Consider the following 13,009-nt stretch of genomic DNA (forward strand, 5'->3'; position numbering starts at 1 on the left):
AGGAAATCAAAGTGAAGGAAAGAGGGACACGTGGTCTTTTGTGGATCTGTATCACTTTGGAGAACCTGGTGAGGTCTTCACGCCCCTCCCTGAGGTAAACCCAATGACCACGGCCATCTTTATAACCACCTATGGCAACAGCTACGGTGTCTTGGTACAAAATGTCCGTTTATGCATGAAAATGCAGGTCTGGAGAGGTGAGACGTCACTAGCTCTAAGCTCCATGTGCTGTCTCTCAGCCACTGTCAGGTCTGACCTCTCAGAGCAGAAATGTGGGGGAGGGAAAAGTCGTTTCCCACATAAGATGGAGCATCCTGGCAACGGGGAGTGAAAAAAATCTCTGCAAATCCTCTCTTGAGAAAGTTTGTGACATTATGGACAATGTCACGCACAGAGATCCAACGTGTTCCTGTTTCCCTGGCTGTTTGGGAGCCGCTCGGTGATGCAGGGTCAGCCTGCTGCTGGGACAGTGCTGGGTCCCCTTTCACTCTCACCTGAACTGTCCTTGGTCTTGGAATTTGTCAATATTGTGATTATGCAGCTCACTATTTTGCATGGTTGTTCCAAATATTTTGGACCCAGGCAATCAGAAAGGAAAGGAGGAGGGAGGAAAGAAAAGAGAGAAAGAGGAAAAATGCCCATCATGAGCGACAGACAGGGCTGCGAGAACATTCCATCCTGGCGTTCGAGGTTCACTTAAGGCAGCTCCTGGGTATTTTAGCTCTGGAAAGAAATGACACGGTACAAACACCACCCTGAGGGGTCGGCTGACGGCCAGGAGAGTGGGCTTTGGACAGGTGTGAGTGGACCCAGGGAAGCTGGTTTGGAGACTGTCATGGTCCCCTTGATGTTGGCGATGTCATTGCCGCTGGGCTCAGGCAGGTGCGTTTGATGTGGGTTTGGAGACAGTGTTGCTAAGATGTGTCAATGACGTGGACATGGTCATCATGGAAGAGAGAAGAAGAAAAACTGACCGGGTGGAAGGTTTCCCCTCCTGAGTGGAAGCCGGAGCAAGATAAAGGGAAAGACAGGGTCCCCTGGAAACGGAGGGGGGAGGGAGAGAAGGGGGGCTGGGAGGGGGGACGGGAAAGCCGAGACCTGAAGAATCAAAGTGACCCGTCGTGCTGTGTACCTATGTAAGGAGGCAGAGTGTCATCTGTATGTCTCTAAAGCACCGATATGAGAACCAGGGGGCACAGAAGGAAGACTGGGGACAGAGGGGCTCACGGCAGGGAGCAGAGGGGGGAAGGGGGAAGCAGTCCTGGGGACTGAGTTGCAGCAACTGGCGTCCCACGCTCGTGCGAAGATGCCAGGACGTGCAGACCAAGGACAAGGCCCGGGTCAGAAACACCCTGCTGGGCTCGGCTGCAGGGCTCTGTTTATGGCTTCCCTCCTGAAAACAACAGGACTTCCCCAACGTGGCCAGCAGGAGTGAGACCTGCCACTGACCCCTCAATGTCCTCCTCTAGGAGGCAGGCTCATGCCTGAGGAGCCCCGCGGTAGGCTCCCTAGTGCAAAAGCATGGTTGGTCTTTTTTATTTTAATTTATTTTCTATCTTTTTATTTGTGTGTTTTAGATATATATGACAGTAGCATGTATTTTGACATATTCCACAACACGGAGTATAACTGACTCTAATTAGGATCCCATTCTTGTGGTTGTACAGGAAGTGGAGTTGCGCTGGTCGCGTATTCATATACGAACACAGGAAAGATGTGCCCGATTAATGCTACTGTCTTTCCTATTTCCAGGCCCCTCCTTCCCTTCATCCTCCTTGTCTAAGCCAATGAACTTCTATTATCCCCCACCCACTTATCATCTGTTAGCATCCACATATCAGGGAGAACATTCAGCTTTTGGTTTGGGGGGATTGGCTTATTTCACTTAGCATAACAGTCTTTGGTTCCATCCATTTACTGGCCAACACCATGATTTCATTCTTCTTTATGGCTGAGTAATATTCCATTGTTTGTATGTACCGCAGTCTTTATCCATTCATTTATTGCGGGACACCTAGGTTTCCATAGCTTAGTTACTGTGCATTGAGCTGCTATAAACATTGATGTGGCTGCGTCCCTGTAGCAGCATGGTTGGTCTTGCATGGTTCGTGGGTTCCCTCTCTCAGGGCAAAAAGCAAACAGGATTATCCATGCTTATATGCAACTCCCTGGGACAGCTCCCTTCCTGGCCCTGATATGTGCCTCCCAGGAGCAGCTGGCCCTGCCCCACCCCAAATGCTTACAGCAGCCTCATGCAACCCTGCTCCCAGGAAGAGGTGAGTAATCAGGAAGTAGAACGTCCCTTCCTCCCCACTTCCTGCTCCTCCATCTGCTCCTGTACCGCTTTCTGGGGTAACGAGGGCTCTGGGGATGATGTGCACCAGGCTGACCCATCTGCAGGTTCTCCACCTGTTTTGTGCCATATCCACATGACACTGAGCCATCGGCCTCCCGCTGCCCAGCTGTCCTTGCCACAATCATTTTGCCAATGCAGGAGATGGGTGAGAACGCGACAGTTCAAGTGATGAGTAAGAACCATCCCGAGCTCCAGCGGAAAGGTGAGTTTCATCACCTCCTCCCGTCTCCTCTCCCAGATCGTTTTCACATTTACACACTTGCAGAATCCTGTGACCCTCGGGTGGTCATGACACTCGGCTTCTGTTTCTCTGCATCTGTCACAGGTCCCGACCTCGTTCTCAGTGAAGTTCTTGGAGAGAGACTCTGGGGCTTCCTCTCCTCGCCGTCTCTTTCTACCATCCTTTCCCACTTTCCTGTGGCGGCTGGGAGCAAGGACTCTGAAGCCAGCCTGTTAGGGTCACCTTGATTGTGCTAAAGGATGGCCAGATAGCTAGGGTCTGAAAGGATGGTCTGAGGACAGGTCAGTGTTTGAATTGCTTTCCCAGGGGAAGCAGATGCCCTCCCCCACTCCCGGGAGCACCACTCAATCCATGTGGATCATTATTATCTGTCTTTGAATGTACTCTATCTGCGTCCCTCAGTGTTGTGCGGACATCCCGTGGTTATATTTTCTGCTTTTATGATGGAAGCCATTTTTCATGTACTCGATTATCATTCAATAAGGTTACAGTGAATTCAAGGTCAAGTTTCTTAACCCAGCCAAGAGAAGACAATTTTTTTTTTTCCTGTGGGAAAACGTGATTTACTCTATAGCCTGGTCTTTACAAGGTGCAAAGGGGCAGCACTGAGTGGGATGGCTCAGTGGGAACCATTTAAGCCAAGCCAAGCCGTGCAAGAGAGACCCAGGCTGCCATTTTGTAGTGTGTCACGTGAGAACATCAACTCCTGGCTCGCTTCCAGCCCAGTCCCTTTTTCTGGGCTGGTAAGTCGGTGCCTTCGCTTCCTGATTAGGAAGGAGCACTGACTTCTCAGGCCCAGATCTCTAGTACTTTCCTTTTAGGAGCTGAACGGGAGTCTCTGCCTGCTGGGGAGAACAGCCAACTGGCTTGTCTGGCTGGACATGAAGATTGCCATTTGGCTTCCAAAGGAGGGGCCTGGAATCTGGGGCTTGCCGCCTGTCAACCCTCCAGCCCGGCCTGTCTCCTTGCTGGCACTCCCGGCGGGGCTCCTGCAGCTCCCCTGTTACCCTGGGGACCCGGCCCATGGAGGTCCAGGTTCACCCTGGGCTCTGAGTGAAGCAGGAGACAGGTAGAGTGCCGCCACCCACAGGCCTCCAGGAACAGCTTCCCTGTCCAGGGGCCTCTTCACCCGAGATCCACTGCTGACTCCCCTGAGCTGTTTCTCATTTTCAACGTGGAGTGACATCTGCTCTCATGGCTGTCCAGGGAGGCTCTCGTGGTCCCAGCCCCACCTCTCCCTCTGTGGCTTGGGGGAGGGGGGTCTGCTGATACTCCCTCAGGTGGACGGCTGTGTCCACAGGCCCTGGTTTCCTCCTCAGGCACAAATGGCGCTGGGAGGGGAAGGGCCAGAGAGGTGCTGACTTGGGCTGAATGTAAGGTAAAGCGGACCAGGAGCAGCCGCAGGGGCCAGGGGGGTTCCTAGAACTTGACCTCACTTTGTGTTTTTAATAGACCCCATTTTTAAGAGCTGTTTTAAGTCCCCAGAAAAACAGAGTGCAAGTTACAGAGTTCCCTCTGTCCCCCTGGCCCCCGCACAAGCATTACCTCCCATGATCATCGGCCCCTCGAGGGGCCCGTAGGGCAACGGGGGAACCCACAGGACCCATCACCACCACCCAGAGTCCAGGCACTTATTATTTTTTTTAAGGGCCTAATTTTACTCAGCAAGCCAAAGTGCTGAAGATAGAACACAGATCTCCCTATGAAAACCCCACAATTCATAATTAAAACACGGAGTAATTCATAATCAGATCACCTACAATTCACATCCCAGGGAAAAAAGAATCTTTTAAAGAGGATCCCACGTCCCCCTCTCCCAGTCAACCTGTAAGTTATTTCCAATGAGAAAGATTGAGCTCCAGCCTCCTCTTCCGGTGAATCTCACCAGGGTCAGCAGTATTTCCAGGCCTGGTCCTTGTTGTAATTCTTGGTCAGCGAACACCATTTTCTCCCAAAGTCATCGCCATCATCGGTGCACTCCCAGTAGATCAAACGCTCGTACCAGAAGGGAAACACGCAGGGCGCGAAGTCTGCGGAGAGAGAGGTGTCCGAGGAGGAAACACACGCGCACACACTCTCAGACTCTGACACACTCACACACGTACACACCATCATACACTCACACACACACACACTCACTTCCACTCTGCCCCACTGCACCAACTGCATAGGAGGAAAGACCTGGGGGGTTGCACCCCACAGTTTTGAGGTTCCAGCTTCTTTCCACGAGCGTATGGTTGGGAGGGCTCCTGACACGTCTCTAGTGCCAGGAGATTTTCACAGTGTCAGGAACTGCGCTCCCTTTATTTTCACAGCTGAATGGGGCTGGGCTCTGTTCCAGAACATTCCTGGGCCCTCCCTGAAGCCCTGACACAGGTGGAGGCGCCCGCTCACCTGTCTCGGAGCAGTACTTCCAGTGGCCCTCGAAGGTCTTGTTCAGGGAGCACCACTTGTGCCTCATACCGTACTTGATGCAGTCGTAGAATAGTTTATTTTTATACCAAAATGGAAAGACACATTCGCCATCTAGAGAAAACAAAGTGCCTCATCTCTCTGGGAGCGTTAATGGGGGTTAGGAAGTGAAGTGACATCCTCCTGGGGTCAGGGCCACGGCCACAGCTCTGCGGAAGGTGATTGGGCCATGCAATAGTGAGACTCATAGAATAACTTAATTATTCCCCAGAGGATGCACAGTCTGTAAACACAGTTTTTCTTTTTTTTTTTTTTTTTTTTTTGGTACCAGGGATTGAACCCAGGGGCACTTAACCACTGAGTAACATCCCCAACTCTTTTTATATTTTTAATTTAGAGACAGGGTCTCACTGAGTTGCTTACAGCCTTGATAAATTGCTGAGGCTACATTTGAACTTGCACCTCTTGCCTCAGCCTCCTGCCTCAGCCTCCCGGGTCACTGGGATTACACGCTTGCCCAGGGCACCTGGCTGTAAACTCAGACTTGCTTAGCATTGGCTCTAGACCCCGAAGCCTGCCCCAAGGTAGAAACATAAATGCAGGCATTTACCTACCAAGCAGGTCTCCACGCACTGGGTATCTTTTTTCTTCAGCTTCTTCTGTTCCTTCCCTGCCACATCCCTGGGATCCACACATGTGGATAAACCAGGCCCAGGTCCAAAATTTTCAGGAAAACAAAAATTGTGTCTGTACTGCACATGCACAGACTTTCCTTGTCATTATTCCTTAAAAACACAGTGTAACAACGATATAACATGGCATTTGGTATTTTAAATATTCTGGAGATGATTTAACTCATATGGGAAGATTGCAAAAGCTTTATGGTTATATGTAAATACCGAACCATTTTATGTAAGGGCTTTGACATTTTCAGATTCTGGCATCTGTGGGAATGCTGAAACAAACCCCACACACACACACACACTGAAGGAGGTAAATAATTGATGGGGAGGGGAGGAGGGAAGAGGAGATATTTGGAAATGAAATTGACCAAACTACACTATGTGCATGTATGAATATATCACGAATCCCACTTTTTCATATAATTATAATGCACTAATAAAAAATGCATTACCTATAAACCCACACAGCACGTGTGTGTGTGTGTGTGTAAAACCATATAACATATATATACAATGCAATACACAGAGATGGATTTTTACTATCCTTACACCCATAACTTAAGTTTCCAACAACACATTGTAGGAATCTGTTTTTCTCTGCACCCTTCGGTAGCATGATTAACAACTTCTTTTATTGGTGCACTACAGTCATACATAATATCGGGGTTCATTTTGCCATAGTCATACAAGCATGGAGAGTCATTTGCTCCATTTTGGTCCCCAGTACTTCCCCCTCCCTCCCTCCCCTCAGCCCTCCCCTCTACTTGACTGGTCTCCTTCTACTTATTTATAGTTCTTTAAAATTCATTTTGCATGGATGTGCAAAGGTGGACTTCACTGTGGTCTCTTCATGCCTGGACACAGGGCAGTTTGGTCAGATTCATGTGTATAGCTCTAACTCATCCTCTCTGCTGCTGCTTCCTGCTCTGCGATGAGGAGGTTTTCACCACAGTGCACTCAGTATTCCCCAGGAGCAGACTCTCTCTCCACCGTAAATACTGCAGGAAACATTCTACATACCTAAATCCCTAGGCACCGAAGCCCTTCCCCCTGTATAATAAAAGTCCACTCAGCAAGGCCATTAGAAGAGCATCTCTGAAGTCCAACAGCGATGGGTATGGTTTCCTCCAGGGACAATAGCCTCTCCTCTTTCCCACGCACGTGCCCTTTCTCTGGCCTTTCAACAGCGTGCAGAGTGAAGGCACCTCGTGCGACACATGAGCTGTCTCTCCTTAAAAGCCATCCCAGTCCTTGGGTCATACCTATGTTTTCCTACATTTTCTTCTAAAAAAAAAAAAAAGATTTTTTTTCTTTTACATTTGAAGTTTGATTAATGAAGAATTTAGTTTTGTATAGGATTCAAAAGGTGAATGCAACCTTTTTTTTTTTTTTTCTCCAAGCAGATATTTAATCATGACAGATGGAGGATGAAATAAACCTTCTGTATGTTTAAACATGTACGTTTAAATCCTAACATATCCTGGGATGCAGGCTACAGGTTATGGGAGGCAAGTAGAACAGTGTGGTGGGGAAATAGGTGCTTTCTGGAGCCAGCAAGCATCATAGAACCCCACTGCCCACGATTGATACCATTATTTGACTCCTTGCAGGCGGGAGCTATGCTTTTTATAATGCAGTATTTACATTATGCTCAATACCTAGTGGGAAAAAATGTTTCTCTACGCCAGTGTTATTTCTGCTCATAGTATTCTCATTATTGGATTTCTTTCTATATAAATTTTAAAATCTGATATTCTCTATCAGGCAGAAATGAAAGAGAATAAACATTTAGTGCTGGCCCAAGTTCAGGGTGACATGTATTTATAAAAGGAGAGGAACGGACTTTTTCCCCAGAAGAACATCATGGATTCCCTCAATTTTTGAAAAATGAAAAGAAAAAATTCTTATAATGAAAGTTTTTTTTTTTATTGACTTACCCTCTACTTCTGGAAATTGAATTGTAGAATCTGAGAAATAAAATTTAAAGTGAAATTTATTTTACTTTTTATAGACTTTAAAGAGGCTATAAAATGGAATCAAATAAAAATGCTCATTTGAGGTGATGTTGTTACTGGATTATGTCTTCTGTACAAGAATATGACATAATTTTCTATTTCTTAGAACTAGTTTTATGTGTTTTGATGACTTTATCATTTGCTATATATGAATCCTAACCCTTTCTTGACTTAATTCTACAATATTTTCATTATTAATATAAAATAGATTTTCTACTTTTTTCATTAATATTTGGTTCTTATCAGTATAGAGAAAAACTATTGATTGTTGCATGTTTATTTATAACCAGCCATAGAGCCAGAATCTCTTAATAAAAGTAATAAATTCTCTTAATAATTCTCCTAATAATTTTCTTAATAAAACTAGTGTTTCTAGGGTTATTATAAAATAACTTTCCCTATTTTTTATGCAGGCTTATAGATTATTTCTTTCTTAACTATCACATATATTATAGCCCCATCCCAATAATGCTAATGAGAATTGACAATAGATAGCCCTGTGCTTTCCTGGTTCAGAACGCTTATTTGCATGGCTAATGTTAGCTCAAAAATAGGGATCAACTTAAAAAATCTATCACTTAGATAATTTTAAGTAAATGAGCTTTTTGATGTTCTGGCCTCAACAAAGATGAACACATAAGCAGTAGACATGGAAATATTTGTACCTTATTTTTCAGTGAGAAAGGGCTGTCTCTATTTCATGATGTCCCATAAAACCCAATTTTTACAAAAAAGAAAATCACATTTTGAAGTTGTATGTAATGAACTATTTACTCACTCAAAAGTATTGGTAATAAAATTATGATTTCCTCTCTTCTTTTTCCTCAAATATTTTTAAAATGAAACATACTTTAACTTATGTATAAGGAAATGAAAATTAGTTTTCTTGAAAAATATGATTTCTTTCCAGGAAAATAAATATTCCATGACTTCACATTTTATTGCAAAATTTAAAAAGAAACATTAAAACTATGATCAACTAACCTTCAGGTGGTGGAGAGTCATCTGAAAGACACAATTTTGGAAAAAAAAATAGCTATTTTACTAAAGCTATCATTTAAAATGAAAGAAACAAAGAGCTTTGTAATGTTTTGAACAACCAATAAAAAAAAACCAAAAAAAATAAAAAAAATAAAATGAAAGACACAGAAATTTTTCACCAATATTCAGTCCAGAAAAAAAAAAGATAATACTTTTGAAGGTATTCACCAAAATTCAACAGTGCTTATTTTTAGTGGTATGATTGTAGGGGTTTCTAATTTCCTTTTCCTGGAATTATATTTTACAAAAATATGAATGAATTGGCTCAGATTCAGTAGTAAGTCTCTTAAAAATTCAGATTCAATAGATGTGGAACAGAGCCTAATTTACATCCCACCCATCCGAGGCAGGTGGACGCAGAGATCCGTCGGATGAAGCACCGAGATTTGTAGACCTTTATTGGATTCTAATTGTAACGGGGTTCTCAGGAGCTTTTTGAGGAGTCGGCGGTGATCTAATTCATGCTCTTTAAACGCGGCCTGGCTGTTGTGGAGGTAGGACTGGGATGGGGTGGGGTGGACCCTGGGAGCCCAGAGGTGGACGCAGGGAGGGGTCCAGGGGAGTTGTAGATCTCGGTCCTGAACATCTGCTGGAGTGGCCAGCTCCTTCACGAACAGGGGAGTCTAGGGAAGGAAGGGGAAATCTGCGACCCGAGATGGTCCAGCGGGTGGCGCCAGGACGCCGTGTCCCCTAGAAGAACGCCACCTGTCTTCGCGGGCTGTCTTCCCCGGGTGTGCCTCTGTGGCCTCTGTGGCCTCTGCGTTCTGTTCTTGTAAGGACACTCACTGGTCACTGGGTTGGGACAACCCTTATCCATCGTGACTCCGTTCTAACTAACAACATCTGCAAAGACCCTGATTCTAAACACGGTCACATTCGCAGGTTTGGACAGAGGTGACTTTGGGTGGTGGGGGACACCACTCCATCCCGGGCCTCCTGGAGGTGAGGATTCGGGTCACAGGTACAATGGGGTGCCTAGTACTGCCGCAGTGGGGCTCTGGAGTGTCCCACAGAGGCCCCTGTATTAAAAGCTTGGTCCCCAGCTTGCTGCCATTGGGAGGCCCAGTAAGAGATCATGGGCATGTGTCCTCCCAGGGGACAGTGGGACTCCAGCCCCTGCCTTTTTCTCTTTCTCACTTTCTGGCCACCAGGCGACTGGCTGAGTTCCACCCTTGGTTCTCATCCCGCTGCCTCGCCGCAGGCCCAAAGGAAGGGGCCATGGCACAGAGACCCAAGCCTCCCTGTGAGCCCCAAGGAACCTTTTCTCTTTATAAGCAGATTTCCTCAGGTATTTGCTATCTTAATGGAAAGCTGACCGACACAATCCGCTGCTCCCAAGAGACCCGTACCACCCATCCCCAGGCCCATCACAACAACCAGCCCAAATAATGTGTTCCTGTTTATAGAAGCTCCCTTCAGCCAACTTCAAGCACAAGCTGTAGAAATTGCATATGACCTTATCTCACACCCCAGGACAACAATTTTCAAGAGTTCATTCTCAAGCTGAGGCTCAAAAGTGGGTGGCAACCAGAAATACTCCACCCAACTTTCCAAAGTCACCTGGGTCAGGACTGGTGACTGCTTAAGGCAAGGGTGGATTCCCGAGGAAGGTAAATAGCACAAGGACTTTTCAAAAACACAAACGTTTTAATTTTTTTTTAAAGGAAAACAACAAAGACACGGACCTAATCAAAATAGCCAAGTGTCCCCATGCCCTCACCTGCCCTCACGGGGTGGTAATGTAAACGATGCAGCCATGCTGAAAAATAGTTTGGAGGCTCCTCAAAAATTAAAACTAGGCCATTGGATGGTGCAGAAATCCCACACTGGAAATATATCCCAAGGAATAGAAGGTAGAACCTTGACATGGTATCTGCACTCCCATGTGGTGGTACTCACAATAGTCTAGATATTGAATAAACCTGGGTTTCATCAGTGGATGAAAGATTTTTTTCAAATGTGGCATATGTGTAAAAGGGGATTTTAGAATAGGAATAGGAAGTCCTGCCATTTAGCTGTCAAATTCAGGAGGACATTACGCCAAGTGAAAGAGGCCAGCCACAGAAGGCAAGTACTGCATGATGTCCTGTATATAAGAAATCTAAAGTAGACAGACTCACTCTGTGAAGACTAACCACAGGTTGAGCATGCCTAGTCTGAAAATCTAAGATCTGAAATAATCCAAAATTCAAAACTTTTGAATATCTACATGTCGCGACCTCTTGCCCGCAAGGAAGACGCAACTCAGGAATCTTCTTTCAGCAGTTTATTCAGGCCCTTGATATTTCTTCTTCTCCCTCTCGGATGCCCCTCCCAGCCTTAATAAAGCATCTCAAGCCCCAATGCAAAGCTGCCACGTGGAGCTTTCTCATAGGGTGATAAGGGATTACGTGCCAACTCTCCAAAAAAGGAGTTGTTTATCACAGGCCACAGTGGAAGCCGGCGCCATCTTCTAATGGCGGCCACGGTCTATAGGAACGGCTCACCACATCTACATGATGCTGCAAATGGAAAATCCCACACCATTCAACTTTTTTTTGTGTGTGTGTGTGTGTGAAAAATCATTAAAAATGTGGAGGAAAATAACCTTTAGGCTATTGGGTAAAGTGTATATGAAACATAAGTGAAATTCATGTTTGCACTTGGTTCCCACCCCAAAAATATCTCATTATGCATATGCAAATATTCCAAAATATGAAAAGTGAAACATCCCACACCCCAAGCATTCTGGGTAAGGGATTTCAACCTATACTAAATCTCAATACATATCCCGCCTTTTAAATAGTAATAGTAGCTGTCACACAGTAATAGTGATAGTAGCAACACATTAGTGGCAGAAACTAATTTCCCAGTAGCTCTGGAAGGCAGCAAGAGCCATTGTCCTCCTACATCAGAAGTGAGAGATAAGAGCCCTCTGAGGCTCAAGACCTTGCCTGAAGTCACATGAGAAGCTCAGTTGGAACCAGGAGAGGCCAGAGGGGAAGCAGCCTCCTAAGAGCTGGTCTGGAGCCTAGCAGGGTGGAATCCAGGTAAGAGAAGCCCTCAGCTCTGGGCAGATGGGGACACAGGACAGCTCTGAGCTATCATCCATCTTCATCTCCATAAAATAATACAGGCTCTTGTAATGTAAGGCTCACTTTTTAGCACAAACCTTTGCTGAAATTAAATGATTGGCGGGCGAGTGGTCCTACCGCACAGGAGCCTGAAATGATGACAATCCCAGAATTTGGGGTGCATAGAGCAGGTCCGGGTCTGCCCAGTGGGTCCCTTGCAGAGACCCCACTCTTGTAGTCCCTCAGACAACCTAACACCTTGGAACAGTAGAGAAATTACATTTTAAACACATCAGATTTTCATCTCTGGAACAAGATCACTCAACCGAGCCCTCTGTGAGACCTTGCCAGTTCAATCACTTCTCTTCTCTGGGCCAGGAATGTAGATGATTTTGCCCCTAGCCTACAGGGACTCTTTCCTCTGTCTTCCTGCTAGCCGCGGCAGTGGAGTGAAAATATTATGACTTTTAATCTCTTGTACACCTAGCAGATCCCAAACCTACCAAGTTATTGCTGCTAAGGGGCTAAAATACAATGCTTCTCATGGTCTGTAGTCTCCAAAATCAGAATGCCCCTTACTCCAGGTAGCATCTACTTATCTTAGGAGGGTTGCTGTGGGGACATGGTCATTATGTCCTGCACTGACTACAACCAGCAACAAAACTTGCAGTGTGCACTTCAGTGGCTCAAAAGACAACATGCCTAAGCCAGGCATGGTGGAGCACTTGAAACCCCAGCGGCTCGGGAGGCTGAGGGCAGGAGGATTGCAAGTTCAAAGCCAGCCTCAGCAACTTAGTGAGACCCTACGCAACTTAGCAAGACCCCTACACAAAATATAAAATGAAAAGGACTGAGGATGTAATTCAGTGGAAAAGTGCCCCTGGCTTCAATACCCTGTGCAAGAAAAAAAAAAAAAAAAGCAACAAGGCTCTAGTAAGATGAGGAAGCAGATGGCCATGAGAGACCAGAGGAAGGCTCTGGACAAGCAGCAGTCCTGCAGGTCAAAAGCAGACGGGCTCTGCCATCATCTAGAATACAGGCCAAGGCGCCCAAGACCAACGGGCTTTTATTCTCTTACACGTTGTTTTGAGAAATGCTTTACCACTAGGGGTCTGGACAGCACAGAGATGAGATTTTGGGGAAAAATAAGACATCCACAATTCAGGAGGACAGACAGTGGAAGTGGAGAAGTTTTAGGAACCCCTGAA

The sequence above is a fragment of the Marmota flaviventris genome, chromosome 18 (genome assembly GCF_047511675.1).
Source record: "Marmota flaviventris isolate mMarFla1 chromosome 18, mMarFla1.hap1, whole genome shotgun sequence".
Classification (NCBI taxonomy): domain Eukaryota; kingdom Metazoa; phylum Chordata; class Mammalia; order Rodentia; family Sciuridae; genus Marmota; species Marmota flaviventris.